Source organism: Magnolia sinica, chromosome 9, assembly GCF_029962835.1.
Source record: "Magnolia sinica isolate HGM2019 chromosome 9, MsV1, whole genome shotgun sequence".
NCBI lineage: Eukaryota > Viridiplantae > Streptophyta > Magnoliopsida > Magnoliales > Magnoliaceae > Magnolia > Magnolia sinica.
The window spans coordinates 50,663,799-50,680,991 of NC_080581.1; the positions used below are offsets into that span (position 1 = coordinate 50,663,799).

General features: G+C 37.2%; 1 long non-coding RNA gene across 1 annotated transcript; it reads right to left on the minus strand.

Moving 5' to 3' along the window:
• Positions 1-12,685: 12,685 nt before the first annotated feature.
• Positions 12,686-15,481, minus strand: LOC131256300 (uncharacterized). The gene is made up of 3 exons (XR_009176730.1): positions 14,982-15,481; positions 14,414-14,464; positions 12,686-12,985 (listed from the first exon to the last, which is right to left on the minus strand). It is a non-coding gene; the product is annotated as an uncharacterized LOC131256300 (long non-coding RNA).
• Between the last annotated feature and the right edge of the window lie 1,712 nt (positions 15,482-17,193).

The window sequence follows — 17,193 nt, forward strand, 5'->3', positions numbered from 1 at the left end:
CTATTACCAGGCCACCTCCTTGAGTTTAGATCCAGAGCTTTATTATGTCAAATTTTGACAGTTTATCTATTACCAGGCCACCTCCTTTTGACGGCCCTAATTATTCATACTAGAAAGCCAGAATGGGGATTTTTCTAAAATCCTTATATGAAAGTGTGTGGCAAGCCACTGTCACTAAATGGAAACCTCCTATGACTGAAGTATTAGGCAGTGATGAATCTAAATCTATGAGAGAAACTGCATTCTTTTTATGGACTGCAGATCAGAAAAGTGAAAGCAGTGTTAATGCTAAAGCCTTAAATGTCATAACTTGCGCTTTTATCGCCTGATGAATTTAAAAGAATTATTTCATGGGATACAGCTAAGTAAGCATGGGATATTCTCAAAATGATACATAAATGATACATGAAGGAACTACTATAGTTAAGAAATCAAAAGTTCAAATCCTCATTACCAGATTTAAGGAAATTCGTATGGAAGAAAATAAACTTTCATGGGCTTCTATATGAAACTAAATGACATAGTAAATTTTATGTGAGGTTTAGGAGATGGAATCCCAAAAAGCAAGGTTTGCCCAAAAATACTGCAATCTCTTCCTGAGAGATTCAATTATAAGGTTACTGTTATTCAGGAATCGAGAGATACCGATCTTATGAAGGTTAAGGAGTTAGTTGGTTCTCTTCAAACATATGAGTTGAACTTTAAGGCTCCTAAAGATAAATCCATTGCTCTTAAATCTTCTAAATCTGTTTCAAAAGAAAATAGTTCTAATTCGGATTTTGAAGAAAATGAAGATGATATGGAAATGTTAGCTAAGAAATTATATCGAATTTTCAAAAACAAAAAATGATCAGATTTTCAAAAATTAACTGAAAGAAATGGGAAATCTAATTCTTGAAAATCTAAAACTAAGGACAGACAATGTTTCACCTATCATGAATATGGGCACTGGCAAATAAATGTCCTAAAAAGGATAGATAAAAAAGAAAGGGCATGATAGCAACTTGGGATGAATCATATGACTCTGAAGGTTCTTTTGAATCTGATGAATCAAAATAAGAAAATACAAATGCAAATGATGTGAAAGCCCTTATGACTATAGCCAGAGTCACTTCTTCAAATAGTTGTAATACATCTAACTATGAAAATCTTAAGAGTGACCCTGAAAATAAAAATGAAGATGATCTTCAAGATGCCTACAATGCCCTATATAGAGAAAGTTGTAAAATTGCAGTTAAATTGAAAATTCAAAAAGAGAAATATGCTAAACTATAAGAAGAATTTGAAAATACAGTTTTAGAAAAATAAAAAAACTCATTTTTCAAATTGTCTTGAAAAAACAAAATTAGATTTAAGTTTCAAATCTTCTAAATTAAAAAATTCAAAATAGAAAATGAGAAACTAAAACTTGAAGTTTCCTCCCTTATGAGTTCTAAGGACACTTGGAAATATGCCCATGGTGACAAAAAACTTGAAAGATTATTAACAGCATCAAGGCAATGTTGTGACAAGTCTGGGCTTAGTTATATTAAAGGTAATTCTCTGAAATTCAAGGATTCTGCTCCTATTTTTGTAAGAGGGGAATCCTCGAACTCTAAAGGTAAGACTTTAAGAGATTTTAATCGTAATGATTTCAAAAACTCAAAACCCTTTCAAGTTCCTAGAAATAATAATGTCATCAGCTAAAAAAATCAAAGGAATAATAAATCTCCCTTAGTTGAAAAAATTGTGGACTTGCTTAAAGAGCTTCTAAAATTCAACTCAGATGAAAATGGAATTTATAGAAAAAGGAGAAATCCTAACTCCTAAATGCAGTGAAAATCAAGAGACAATCCTAAACCTAGAACTGTAATGAAATGGGTTTCAAAGGTTAAGTGTCTTATTGTCCACACAGCTTTCAAAGACATTAGCCACTCAAGATGGTACCTGGATATTGGATGCTCGAGACATATGACAGATGAGAAGGCGATATTCACGAATATCAAAGAAGTAAATGGAGGCTCAGTTACTTTTAGTGATGAAAGCAACTATAAAATAATAGGCCAAGGTACTGTACAACTTCCTAACTTACCTCTCTTTGAAAATGTGCTTTATGTTGAAGGATTAAAACATAACCTCCTAAGCGTATCTTAGATATGTGATAATAAACACAGTGTGAAATTTTTAGATCACGGATGTGAGATTACAATTGAGAAGGGTAGTATAATATTAAATGGTCGCAGGACCTCTAAAAATTGTTATATAATTGATAACTCTTGTTCATCAAACCATTCATATTACATGGTCCAAACAGATGAAACTGAGCTATGGCATAAACGTCTTGGACATGTGAACTATGGAGATCTTTATAAGCTAAGCAAAAGAGATCACTTACGTGGCTTACCCAAGCTCAGAAAGATAGAAAAAAATTGTGGTGCATGTCAAATTGGCAAACAGATCAGGAGTAGTCATAAGAAAGTGAACTTCTTAACCACGGTTAAACCACTAGAACTACTTCACATGGATCTAGTAGGACTAACTAGAATGGAGAGTAGAGGAGGAAATAAGTATTTTCTGGTCATTGTTGATGATTACACCAAATATACATGGGTAGCCTTTTTAAGAGAAAAATCAGATACTCTCAATGAAGTCAAGAAAATTTTAAAGTGTAATTCAGACTAAAAAAGAGATATCTATGATCAAAATTAGAAGTGATCATGGCAATGAATTCGAGAATAGCAATTTTGAAAAGTACTATACTGATCATGGTATATCGCATGAATTCTCTGCTCCTAAAACACCTCAACAAAATGGAATTGTTGAAAGGAAAAATAGAGTTTTATAGGATATGGCTAGTGTAATGCTAAAAGCATGAATCTACCAAAAAAATTATGGGCTGAAGCTGTTAATACTGCATGTTATACTATAAATCATGTTTACACTAGAAAATTTAAAAATAAAATAGCTTATGAGTTATGGTTTAATAAAAATCCCACTGTCAAATATTTTCAAACTTTTGGAAGTAAATGATTTATTTTACGCGACTGAGAAAAATTGAAAAAATTCGAAGCTAAGAGTGATGAGGAAATATTTCTAGGTTATGAACTAAATAGCCGTGCTTATCGGGTTCTTAATAAAAGAACTGGGGTGATTCAAGAATCAATAAATGTAGTAATTGATGATCAACAAATCACACCCACTCCAAGTCAAGAGGATGATGAAGTCAATATAATTGATATACCTAACTCTTCATCCAAATCAGTTAATACTGAATTAAGATCAGTCAAAGACCATCCAACTGATCAAATACTTGGTAATCCTAGTACTGGTGTTCAGACAAGAAGACAATTAAAAAATATCTGTATTTATGTCTTCTTCACTTTTCAAATTGAACCGACCAATGTAAATGAAACACTTGCCGATGAAAGTTGGATAATTGCCATGCAAGAAGAATTAATTCAATTTATCAGAAATGTTGTATGATACTTAGTATCTAGACCTATTAATAAACATATAATTGGAACTAAATGGATTTTTTAGAACAAATCAGAAGAAATGGGTAATATTATCATAAATAAAGCTACACTGGTTGTACAAGGGTACACTTAAATAGAAGGTATTGATTACGAGGAAACCTTTGCACCAGTTACGCGCCTTGAATTCATAAGATTATTTATTTCAATTACAAGTCATAAGAAATTCAAAATATATCAAATAGATGTCAAAAGTGCATTTCTAAATAGTGGCTTACATGAGGAAGTATATGTTGAAAAACCTAAGGGTTTTGAGGATCCCAAACTTTTAATTAATGTGTACCATTTTAAAAAGGCACTTTATGGTTTGAAACAAGCTGTAAGACCTGTATCCTATCTCGTACCATTCTGTAGGCTTTCGCGGTCCTCCTGGTAGAATTTCGGTAACTCGCGATCTGTTATTGGTGTTTGCACGCAATCCTAAGTCGTGTCCCGTATATCAGAGTTGGATCGACCCGAGACTTGTACCCTTGCGACTGCACCATCGTCGCGGTTCCGACGCCGTGTCTCACATGCTAAGGTGATACCCAGCCCAGGAGATGTGGGCACGTGTTCAGTTTGAGGAAAACGCCGCATATTTGTAATCCTGAGGGAATCTCTATGACACATTACATCAATCCATCAATCAAGTACAAGCAACCCAACCCATCCCTCTCTTACACAACCTTACCTAAAGTCAACTCTTTCCCTTACACAAGTACACCCATCCATCACTCACCATCCCTCTCCCCCATCACTTCTCTCGCATCATCTCTCTCTCATTCTCTCTCTCCATTTTCAAGCAACCTTATGAGAGCAATCGTCCAAGCTCCATGGATAGATTTTATGTGACCCATTTCCTACCTCCCATCTCCACCATCTAAAGTCATCTCGACCGTTGAAATCGTTCCCTTGGAGCTCTAGAGGTGGGTGATTTTATTTTGTGATTTGAGGGCCTACTTATGGTGAGACCCATCATGATGTATGTATTGGATAGAGAGGGGCCCATAGTGGCGGGGCCCCTCCGCTACTCCGATTTCTCTCTCTCTCTCTTTTCATTTGATGGCCCACCTTGATGCAAGGATTTGATCCCCGCTGTCCATCCAAGTAGATAGCCTTGTTGTCCAGACATTGGACGCTTGGCAGGGCCATCTTGCTGCCCGTTTGGGCAGACCCTGTTTAAAGGGGAAACCACAAATATTAGATTGATCCGAAGTGGAGTGGCCCACTCACGTGGACCCCACTGTGATGTATGGGCGTTAACTACACCGTCCATCCGTGTGGAGTCCACCATGAGGTATGTACATCCACCGTCCATCAGGGGTCACGTGTGTGTGGACCCACCTGATGCACGTGTTGCATTTAGAATGTCCAGACAATGGAGTTTGGATGGACAGAAAACTCAAATTTTCGTTTGCTAGTGGGCCACACGTGTGGACCCTCGTTGGTGTATGCGTGATATCCCTCATCGTCCATTTGGACGTGGGGCCTACCTTGATGATATGGTGTTTACACCATCCAGCAGATGGGACGATGGGACCCACTTGATGCACGTGTCTTATATCCACAACGTCCATCTGTGTGGGATGCACTTGATGTGTGTATTCTGTCCACCGTCCAAGGACGTGGATTGGCTGGTACACCTCACACGTGGGATTCCACCTTAATGTATATGATTTATATCCTAACCGTCCAACCATGCTAGACGTGGGACCCCTGGCACATGTGGTGTCTACAACATCCAGCAAATGGGGCGGTGGGACCCACACGTGATGTATGTGTTCGACCATTGAATGTATATGTTTTATACCTCACACCTGTTATATGTATATAATAATATAATATAATATTATAATATATATATATATATATATATGTATGTGGTGGACCCCATGTGGGACCCACCTGCTAGACAAGTTGGTTGGTACTCACACCAGCTATTTAGCTATTGTACCACGTCAGTAAAGTTCTGTGGGACCCACCGTTGATGTATGTATATTAGGTCATGCCACCCATCTGCCGGGCCTACCTTGATGTATGTGTTACATCCAAACCGTCCATCTAGATGGTGACATCGTCTTAAGGCTTGATACAAAAAAAATAAGACAGATCTATTTATCAAGTGGACCACGCTGCAAATATCAATGGAGATTGAACGTCCACCATTGAAACCCTTTTTGGGGTTATAGAAGTTTTGGATCTATATGATATTTGTTTTCCCTCTTAATCCAGGTCTTTGTGACCTTATGATCAGATTGTATGGAGAATATGGTGGGCCCACCTTGATGTATTCTGTGGCCCATCTATGAGGCCCTACCTTGATGTATTTGTCGCCCATCCATGGGGCCCACCTATATGTATTTGCAGCCCATTAATGTAGCCCACTTGACCGTATATAAGGCCCATTGGTGTGGCCCGTTAATGCGGCCCACTTAGCATATATGAGGCCCGACTTGATGCACACGAGGCCCATTATGATATGTATTAGGCCCTTATCGTGCGGTCCATTGTGACGTGTATTAGGCTCATGACGCGTGGCCCATTTGATGTATTTGAGACCCTGATACGTGGCCATTTAATGCATATGAGACCCATGTGTAGGGCCCACATGTTATGTATTTGAGGCCCATGAGTAGGGCCCACCCGTTGTGTATATGAGGTCCATCGGTGCGACCCATTGATGCGGCCCACTCGTTGTATTTATGGCCCATGGGTTGTGGCCTATTATGATATATTAGGCCCGTGCGTCGTGGCCCATTGAAATGTACTTCCAGCCCATATAAAGAGGCCCGATGTGATGTAATCATGGCCCATGTGCCGAGGCCTACTACGATGAGTATTTGGCCCATGAGTGAGACCCATAGTGATGTGTATTAGGACCTTGTATGAGGTTATGAGCCTACGATACGTTTGGCTCTATGTGGGCCACTCCTTGGGAGCAATGATGGTTAAATGTCCACATTGATAGGCGATGATGGTTGAATGTCCACATTGTGACCTTCCCTTAGGCCTTGTTAAGCTTATTCTCACCGATTTAATCATCGAGGCCAATTCCAATTACCGATGCCGATTCTGACTGTAGAGGCCGATTCTGATTGTTGAGGTCGATCATCGATGCCGATTCTGATTGTTGAGGCCGATTTCAATTGTTGAGGCCGATCATCAAGGCCAATTCTGATTGTTGAGACCGATTATGATTATCGAAGCTAATTCTGATTGTCGAGGTCGATTCTGATTATCGAGGCCGATTCTAACTATTGAGACCGATTTCGATTGTCAAGGCCTATTATCGAGGCCGATTCTGATTATTGAGGTTGATTATGGTTATCGAGGCCGATTTCGATTATCGAGGCCAATTCTGATTATCGAGGCTGATCCTGATTATCGAGGCCGATTCTGATTGTTGAGGCTGGTTATGATTATCGAGGATGATTCTGATTGTCAAGGTCAATTCCGATTATCCGAGTCGATTCCGATTATCGAGGCCGATTCTGATTGTCGAGGCTGATTTCGATTGTCGAGGCTGAGAACGACCACCGAGGCCGATTAACGAGGCCCAAGTGATGTATATGCGGCCCATATTTTAGGCCCATTGTGATGTGTATTCAAGCCCATGTTGAAGGGCCGTTGTGATGTATATGAGGCCTATGTGATGAGGCCCATTGTGATGCATTTGAGGGCCAGGCTATGGAGCCCATTATGATGTATGTTAGGCCCATGTGAAAGGCCCATCATGATGTGTATTAAGCTCTTGAGTGAGGCCCATGGTGTTTTATATTTCACCCTTGTGTGAGGCCATGGGTCCACTATATGTTAGGCTCTATGTGGGCCATTCCTTGGGGGCAATATTGATTAAATGTCCACATTGTCGAAGCTGATTGTCAGTGCTGGTTATTGATACCGATTATGAGTATGTGACAGCATAGCATCATGATACATGCCATACGTATACACATCATCTGCATGTTCATTATGAGATGTGATTGACCATTGCATATGTCATTGGGCAAGTGATTATGAGACTCCCTATTAGGCAGAGATTATCTCACATGAGCGCACAGTATGCGCAGGATTGATGCATGACTGGATTGTATGACTCATGCATCTTGCATTGTGTGTTGTGAGTACTGTATGCCCTAGCGACATCAGGGTCGTAGCCTCCATAGGCATATCATTGATGGCCAGATGGGACACCGAAAATTGTTCTAGCATCGGACCGCTATAGATGGCCTCAGGTGAAAATCCCTAAACCTTCTTGGTACCATAGGATGCCCCAATGTCGGATCGAGTGGATACATGAGCACCTGAGTGTCGAACACCAGGAGGCCACATCTCCAGCTGTGTCGTGGTTGGTTGGGATGAGATGTGGCCTTACTCGCCCGAGAGTAGGAGGCATAGCTAGGCTGAGTTTGACCAGCTCTTGAATGGGTCCGCTCTCGACGTGCCGGGTAGATATTGGCTGACTACTGGTCGGGCGAATAATGAGGTCTCTTCCATTTGCATGGTCGCGCGTCAGTGGGTGACAATTTGTATGTAGAGTGTAGTAGATCCCAGTGATGATCCCAGAGATGAACAGTACTAATATGTGGACTTATTGAGTAGGAGTTGTATACTCATTCATTCATTCATTCACTATCCACTCGAGCTAGTGGTGAGAAACTATTTGTTATGTGTACCTTCGCAATGGCCAGGATTTTTGTTGGGGCACGCGACTAACCTGAGATCAGGAGTTCACCACATTGAGTTTGACTATCCAAATTTAGGTATGGGACTGGTTTAGATAGAAGTCCCTTGTGATGGACCCCATAGCCTATGATATTACGTACTATTATCCCAAATTCACACTCCAGCATGGTCAATCCATTTGCACCGCATATTGCATTACATCTACGGCATATGGTATTTTGGGTTACTGTGTTTCTGCATTTATATGATCTAAATACGGCTGACGGTATTCGTGAACTCATCAAGAATTGTATATTACATTGCATCCTCAGCATCTGATATTTGGCTCTTTATAACTCCTCATTTGCATAGCTGATCTATATTGCATACTCTGATATTATTTGACTCATGGACTTGTCAGTATTTCTGCTTACTCTGATATCATATAATTCATGATCTTACTAGTATTTCTGACTTTGTATGATTATGATGTTGTATTTGTGTGCTTGACACTTATCTTGCGCACACACTTTCACCACCCTCTAAGCTTTCTATAAGCTTATGCATAATAGATGCATACAGGTGACGTTAGTCACAACGACGTTAAGCTTGGAGCGTGCAACTGTCTTCTGGAGCTTTGATTTTATTTTGACATATGTATTTCCCTTTCAGCATCATATTCAAAGTTTATATTAGTGGATATGTGATGATGATGTTGCCCTTGTGATTTGGGTAAACTTGTGGTTATGCTTCTTATGAGATAAATGTACGGTGAAAAATCCTCTTTGTAGGATCTCAGGATCAAAATTTGACGTATGTGCGTTAGGAGCCGAGAATGGGGTACTACGAGGCTATCGACACCAGATTTGGTGATCAGAAATTTTGTGAGCCCGATTTCTGAGTTTGGGGCGTGACACAAGCTCCCAGGCATGGTATGAAAAATTAACTGAATTTTTACTTAGTCACAACTTTATTATGGGTAGTGTTGATAAAACTTTATTTGTTAAGAAATATAACGATCATATACTAATAGTTCAGATCTATGTTGACGATATCATTTATGGATCGACATGCACTAACTTATCTATTGAGTTTGCAGATCTAATGAAATCCAAGTTTGAAATGAGTATGGTTGGTGAACTAACTATTTTCTTGGATTACAAGTTAAACAACTTAAAGATGGGATATTCATTTCACAAACCAAATATGCCTTGGGTTTGTGAATAAGAAAAAGTTTGATACTCCAATGAGTACAACTCTTAAACTCTCAAAGGATGAATCAGGTAAAAGTGTAGGCTCTCGTTTATATTGAAGCATGATTAGTAGTCTCTTATACTTAACTACTAGTAGAGCTGATATTGGTTTTAATGTTGGAATATGTGCTAGATATCAATCTAATCCTAAGGAATCACATCTAATTGTTGTTAAACGGATAATAAGAAATGTAGCGAGTTCTACTAACTTAGGACTTTGGTATTCGCATGATATATTCGTACAAATTGCCGGATATACTGATGCAGACTAGGCATGACATATTGACAATAGAAAATCTACCAGTGATGGATGTTTCTACGTAGGGAGCTGTTTAGTATCTTAGCTCAACAAGAAACAAAATTCTGTATCTCTCTCGACAGATGAAGCTGAATATATCGTAGCTGGTAATGCCTGCACTCAGCTTATTTTGATGAAAAGAGTGGTAGCTGATTATGGTATTGTGCAAGATACAATGACATTATATTGTGATAATTCAAGCACACTTAATATTTTAAAAAATTCAATCCGACATTCTCATACTAAACATATCGATATTCGTACCATTATATTCGAGAATTATTTGAAGATGAGTATTGTGGTACAATACATTCAAACTGAGAAGCAACTTGCAGACATACTGACCAAACCGCTTGATAAGAATAGATTTTCCAATTTAAAGCATGATATTAGTTTGTATATTATTAATTAATCATCTTGTTTATGCATTTATTTGTTTTATATTTATATTAATTAAATGCATAATAAAATTAAAATTAAAAAATAATAATAAAATTCATGCCAAAATTCAATTTTTGTGTGTTTTTTGACGAGTCGAGTACATACTCGACCAATCGAACCCTCGACGAGTCGAGTACGTGCTCGACCGGTCGAGGACCATGCGATTTCACCCTAAAAAGGGAAAATTCACTTTTTCCATTTCATTTCCATCTTCTTCCTCAACTAGCCGGTGCCTCACTCGATGAACCCAACTTCCAAACTTGGTTATAAGTGTTTATTTTTCAATTTTCTTTAAGTTTTGGGTAGATATTTGCTAGTCAATCTCATATTTGGGGTTTATTTTTTATTTCAAACCCTTTTTGTAGTGGGTTTTGTGTAAAATCTGATCTAGCTTCAATCCATTTATTCTCTTTAATTATTTCTTGTGCAAACATTAAATAGAGTATCATACTAAAAGAATGATAAACATTACACCATTTGATCTTGTTCCTCTTCTTTCTAATATCGGTTGGGATGGCATCCTTGGTTGGGGCGGAACGGCTTATCGTTTCATTGCGCAAGGAATGTACACTTCTATTTGTGATATGTCTCTAGAAGATCATACATTTACGATTAAATTCATAGAAGGGACCTTCACAGTTAATCGCTATACTATCTCGACATTGACTGAGATTACCATTGCGGAAGATGCAATTCCAATTGATAATTTAACTAATAAAATGACTCATTCTGAATGGCAAGCAATTACTCATAAATTATGTCATTTTAATGCTGAATGGAAATCCAGTAATGCTCTCCGTGCTTACCAAATGCTCCCAAGATATCGAGTTCTTCATAGGATTTTTACGTCTAACATCTATCCTAAATCGGTGAATAAGTCTGAACTTACTTCATTTATGAATCATGTCCTCCATTTGACTGCATCTGGTATTCAAGTCTGTCTTCTTTATGTAAAATGCTACATTATTATTCAGTTTCATCTACATCTTGGTCATGGTTCGATTCCATTTCCTTACCTCATGACATGCATTGCTTTATATTGTAATGTCACCATTCCTGCATCTGAGGCACTGGAGTTGGACTTACCATTTAATAATACCAACTTGAATAAGATGAATCTGCAATTTCTTCCTGGCCAATGTGAAGAAGAAGAGGTAGCACCTGCACCTGAAGACATTTTTGCTGAACTCAATGAGTCAGATGATCCAAAAGATCCAGATTATCAACCTTCTCAGGTTGATGATCGTCTTAAATCTTTGGAGGAGAAGGTTGAAGCATTGCGGGTCTCCCAAGACAATGTGGTTCAAACCCAAAAATCATCAATGAAGTATATGAAAAAGTACTTTCATCGTATCACCAGGAATTTGCACCAGCTTGACCCTTCTATGCTTGCTCCTTCATCATCTGGATCTGATTGAAATCATTTCTTTTTATTACTTATGTTTATGGAGCTGTAAAACTTAAACTTTGCTTGTTTAGTTGGTTACTTTCTTCACACTCTCCTAAAATCGGATGTTATTTCTCTAACTTTGACAATTTCATATGGTAATTTACTCCTTGCTATATTCATGTGTTTATTTCTTCTTCTATTAAGTTTCTGTCCTTCTCAATTCATTGAATATCTCATTTACTTAATAGATAAACTATTCCTTCCCTTGTCAACTTGTGACAAAAAGGGGGAGAGGGTTAGTTATTACTTGAAGAATGACATATTTTGAATATATGAATATATGAATGATACATAAATGCTTGTAGAATTAATGAATGTTATGGTATGGAATGCTTTGGAATGAGATTTTTTATATCATAATACAGGGGAAGTACAAATTGAGGAGTAGTAAATCTTCAACAATCTTCTACAACATGTGTACAAGAGTACCAAGCTTCATTTTAATAATTGTAATACTAAGTGTTTTGTCACGAAATTGACAAAGGGGGAGATTGTAAGTGCTATAATATTTAAAGTATACTTCACACTTTGTTTATCAAATTTCATTTAGTCAAAACATCTTATCAAGTGATCTTCAAGTATAATTCAAGATCAAGGTTCAAAACCATTTCAAGATCTAGTAGAAGATCAAGCACAAGATCAAGTTGAAGATCAAGCTCCTTAGAGAAGTTCAAGTCTCTAATTTACTTCAAGACAATGAAGTTTAGTCCATATAGGTATTATAAACCCTACACTACTAGAAAAAGGGCAAAGACTACAAATAAAAGTTGTATCCAAATATCTATGGCTACGGTTATCGTCCGTAGCATGACTGTAGTCATAGTACCGTAACCATAGGTCTTAAATCTATAGCTACAGATTAAATCCGTAGCCATATATCTTATGGCTACAGATTATATTTCTAGCTGAAACTAGAATGAGAGCCGTAGCGAATGTCTTTTTTTTATTATAAAGAAATTATAACATTGGTATCTCTTACCATTATAGTACATGCCCTGATAAATCAACCCATCTAATAAGCTAATAAATATAAAGACTTCATGGCTTATAAATCCATCTACCAAACTACACTGATACAAATAAAGAATAATAGAAGAAATACATCACACTTAATTAATTACATGCATAACGAGAGAGTAATTTGTCTTCCAAGCTCTTACAAGGGCCATCATATCTCTCACATATGATTACACAATTCTGTTGGAAGGGTAGAAGGAACCCAAAAAAAAAAAAAAAAAACCAAAGAATAAGAAATAAAAAGAAAAGGTAAGATAGAAATAAAGAAAAGTTTATCTATACTCCTTGCAAATCATCCCTGACCACATATGAGTAGAAAGAGCTCCATATATCCATTTTACTCCTTGTGAATTGTCATCAACCGACAAGCCTATCAAAAGAAAACAAAAGGAAAGAAAGAAAATAACTTAGAAATCCCCTTTCCAATTTGAGCAAACAATGGTACACATCAAGAACGGAGCAAAAGAAAAAGAAAAGATAATAATATTCTTAGAAGCCTCCTTCCAATTTGAACAAAAAACTTTACATCATGAACAGAGCTTTGCTAAGTGCACATACATGTGCAATAAAGCAATCTAATCACACAAGTGTATATTAAGAACGGATAAAATAGCTATAGGCAATATTCATTTATAAATGGACAATTTGGCTCTTTGGGAAACATGTGCCCATGATGGAAGCCAATAGTAGATGATGGAAGCTAGTAGTAGATTGTTTATTTGAAAAACACAAACCAAATCCCAACTTGCTTCTCACTATGAGTTTTCTTAATTTTCACTTTTTTACTTGGTTTTTACCACGCTGTATGTGAGACATGGCCAAAAATTGTAAATTTTCCATAACACAAATTACCTATTATACAACGAGCAAGGTAGCAATATAAAGTGCAATACAGATTGCACATGGTGACCCAGACTATTCTGTGGATCCAATCATGGATACACCATAGCACCCAAATCACACTGATCAGACAACTACAACAATTTGACAAATGCATGGAGCATATCATAGAATTCTTTGCACTCGTGTATATTTACAGATTTGAAGTAATATTAATTAAACAAGATATAAAAATACAAGCACGTACGTTTCCAACACATGGCCCTCAACGCTCAGTCCAATCATTCGGGTTTTGTAACATTACAATTTCTCTATCAATCCACTGAAAATCAACCAGTCATGCACACTCCAATGTCAAAAGAACTACAATAGACAAAACAATGGGCAAACTAGAATGCTTGACTAATTCATGAAGATGTATCCATGTATGTTCAGAACCCAACATTCAGCCTTCACTTCGGTTTCTAGGATGAATTAGCTGGGTCAACGAATACCTTGGTATTTTATTAGAAAATTTCAAGCTCTGTACGCGGGACTATGAGCACGGTCAAGGATAATCAAGTCAGTGATATGACTAGATGATTGTGAATTTTGAAAATCATAACAGAACCATAAACAACTGATGATAAATTATTGCAGATGTGCTAGACTTGAGATCAATATTTATTTTTAAAACAACAGAGAAAGGGCCAAATTGAAGATCAGTAACAACTCAAAAATCAGCATACAATGATTACTTCTTTTATTTATTTTTTATTTTTTTTGAATGGCATAAGAAGATTACTTCCTAATCAAACATTTGAAGTAAGGCGATTGATCAACGAAATTTACTGTCTTAACATGAGAAAAATCAAACCTGCCATGGCTTGCTTCAATCCATGAAACCAAAATTTTGCAACTAATGAGAAATGAAGAGACATAATTGTCACAGTTTCTCAAAAGGAATCAAGGTACATACGTGATTGGTCAAATCCTCATGTATGATTTCTGCCTTTTCATCCAGCTCTCCCTGTGGAAAGCCAACAGCAAGATAGTATTATTAGTTTGAGTATTAATAAGAAAATCGAGTATATGAACATACATGCCATGTTACGTGTGTACAGGTGTCAAGTTCTACATGGGACATGGAACTTAGTCATGCCAACATCTAAAAAGAAAGTTCTCAGTTATGGCTGTGCTGATGTACGGTTTATGTTATTTTTAACAGGTTTGAAAAGTAGAGTATGGGCAATTTCATAAATGTCTAAAAACTAAAGTAGAAAATAAAACAAACTTTTGACAGTAATTAATTAATTCAAAGGTATAAAGTGCTAAATAAAGAAAATGTGCTCACTCCAAAAGCCAAATTGGTTGAACAATCCTAACCTCCCATTCATGGATACTTAAATTCTGAAATAAGACCATGGATATTTTCATTTTAAGTGTCCAATAAAGGCCTATCAATCTAATATTCAAACTTAATAGAGTTAACTTTTAGGTCATGATGCTATACAATGATGCTAGTGCATATGTGAATAAAAGCATACATGATGGTGACGTTTGCATGAGGATCAAGAGTGTCTGAAATATTTAAAAGTAAATTATTCTAAAAATCCCTACAAAACAGAGAAAATAGAAAATATTTACCAATATGTTTCTGTTATTCAACTTGAAATGGAGCTAGGCTAACACTATCATTAATGGGTTGTGGATCAGGTTTAAGTTGGAATTCTTGGCCCAACTTTGCAAAAATTGTCTTGCATCAAAACATATACATAACATGTTAGTTTACTTCTAGTTAATCTTTAAGCATATTAGCCAAGTTGATGGCTTGCCAAATGCCCAAAAACATACCAGCCAAGCACATCCAACATATCAAGAGTAATTTACAAGAATCAAGTTTCAAGGCATAAAACCGAACATATCATGACAGTTTTACATTCAAATAAATCATTCCATTCAGCCATCAATTAGATGGATCTAACAACTACATCTAGTAATGAAGGCTTGCACATTCGGTTCCAAGTAATCATATACAACAAATATATAGGAGATCATAGGTACCTGCATATAATATAGTTGGGCCTTGTCCACAGAATTGCAAGATGAGAAAGTTACTCAGGATCTTCTCAACTAATATCCATTTCAGCCAACAGCTAGCGCATATAGACAATACAATCATCAGCTTTGAAAGCAATTATTATTTATTATTTAAGGTCTATTAAGAAGAGGACTAGATAGTTTTCACAAGCAGCTTAATGAGGCAATTCAACATAGAATTGACAAGGTAGGTAATAGATGAAATACCCCCAATGTTATTGTATTTCCAAAGCTTATGAACTCCATAATCAATTACCTGCAACCAAAAACCAGCTCATGTCAACCAACAACTGTACACACATCATTTTTTGAATAAGCATCCATGTAAAAATCAACAGGAGATTGTCCAGGCATGGCATGGATATTGCTAGTTACTAAAAACAAAATTGCAAGAAACCTACAATTAAATGTGGCAAAATACTATACCCAGGCACAAGCCCTTAGAGGTTTGCAATCCCCTCCATAGTCATCTCTACACAAATAGACATGCCAACCTGGCACATGCACAGGAGATCCAATCCAGTTTATCAGGTGAAACCACCATTAAACAATTAGATCATGGTATATGCTTTTCGCACCCTATAAAGCTATTGGGTCTATCAACATATGATAGATACTTATACCCCGCCTCATCCAGGTTAATTCCAATAGGGAGCTATAAGATTCGAAACAAGTAAAAATTTTCCAAGTATGCATCTAATAGTCATGGGGGCCATTCAGGGTAATTTTCAAATAATAATAATAATAAAAAATATACTGGCCGATTCCTTATATCGGTGAGATACTAACTTACATGTACTTGGGCATGGAATAAATGGTACTAAAAACTTACATCTACAGATTTTAAATAGAAGGCTAACTATGATGATCGTCTTCTGTTACAGGTGAAAGACTTTTTTCTTTGATGTTTTACAAAGTTCCATTAATAGAGATTCCTTTAATTCGTAAGTGTTTCCTCAGATTTATGTTTGACCAATGGATGGTCTATTTGGCCTAATCTACATGAGACACTGACATCAAAGAAAAGAAATAGCTGTAGTGAACTTATCTCTTGAAACTACAAGTATTTATGGCTGACATTTAAGATTTAGGTGTTTGGTTCCATAGTATAACACGAGATGTGTGGCTGGTCTTCCGGGCCCTTCGCTTTCTAACATACAGGGTTCCCTGCTTAGGGGCCCATGGTATTCTCTGATTCAAAATGTTCATCTGCCAGCCTTGACAGTAGCTGAGTGATGTACTAGAAATACACCAAATAAGAAAATCCTAAGGGCGTGTTTGGCCAGACGGATCCCATGGGATTATGAGGGATGGGATGGTAAAATCCTTGGATATGCCAAAGGATCCAAACAGACCCGATGAACTTGTCCCAGGATATAGCAAACCCATAGATCTTAAACCAACCCACTGACATCACCATCATTACCTTAAAATTGATCTCATCCCTCCTAATCCCGTTCAATCATGCTAGGGGCGTGTTTGGTTGGACGGATTGGAAGGTAAAATCCCGGGATATGCTAGGCATGCCAAACAGACTCAGTGAACTTGTCCCGGGATATAGGAATCCCATGGATCTTAAACCAATCCACTGACACCACCATCATTACCTTAAAATCCATCCATCCCTCCTAATCCCATGGGATCCGTCTAGCCAAACAG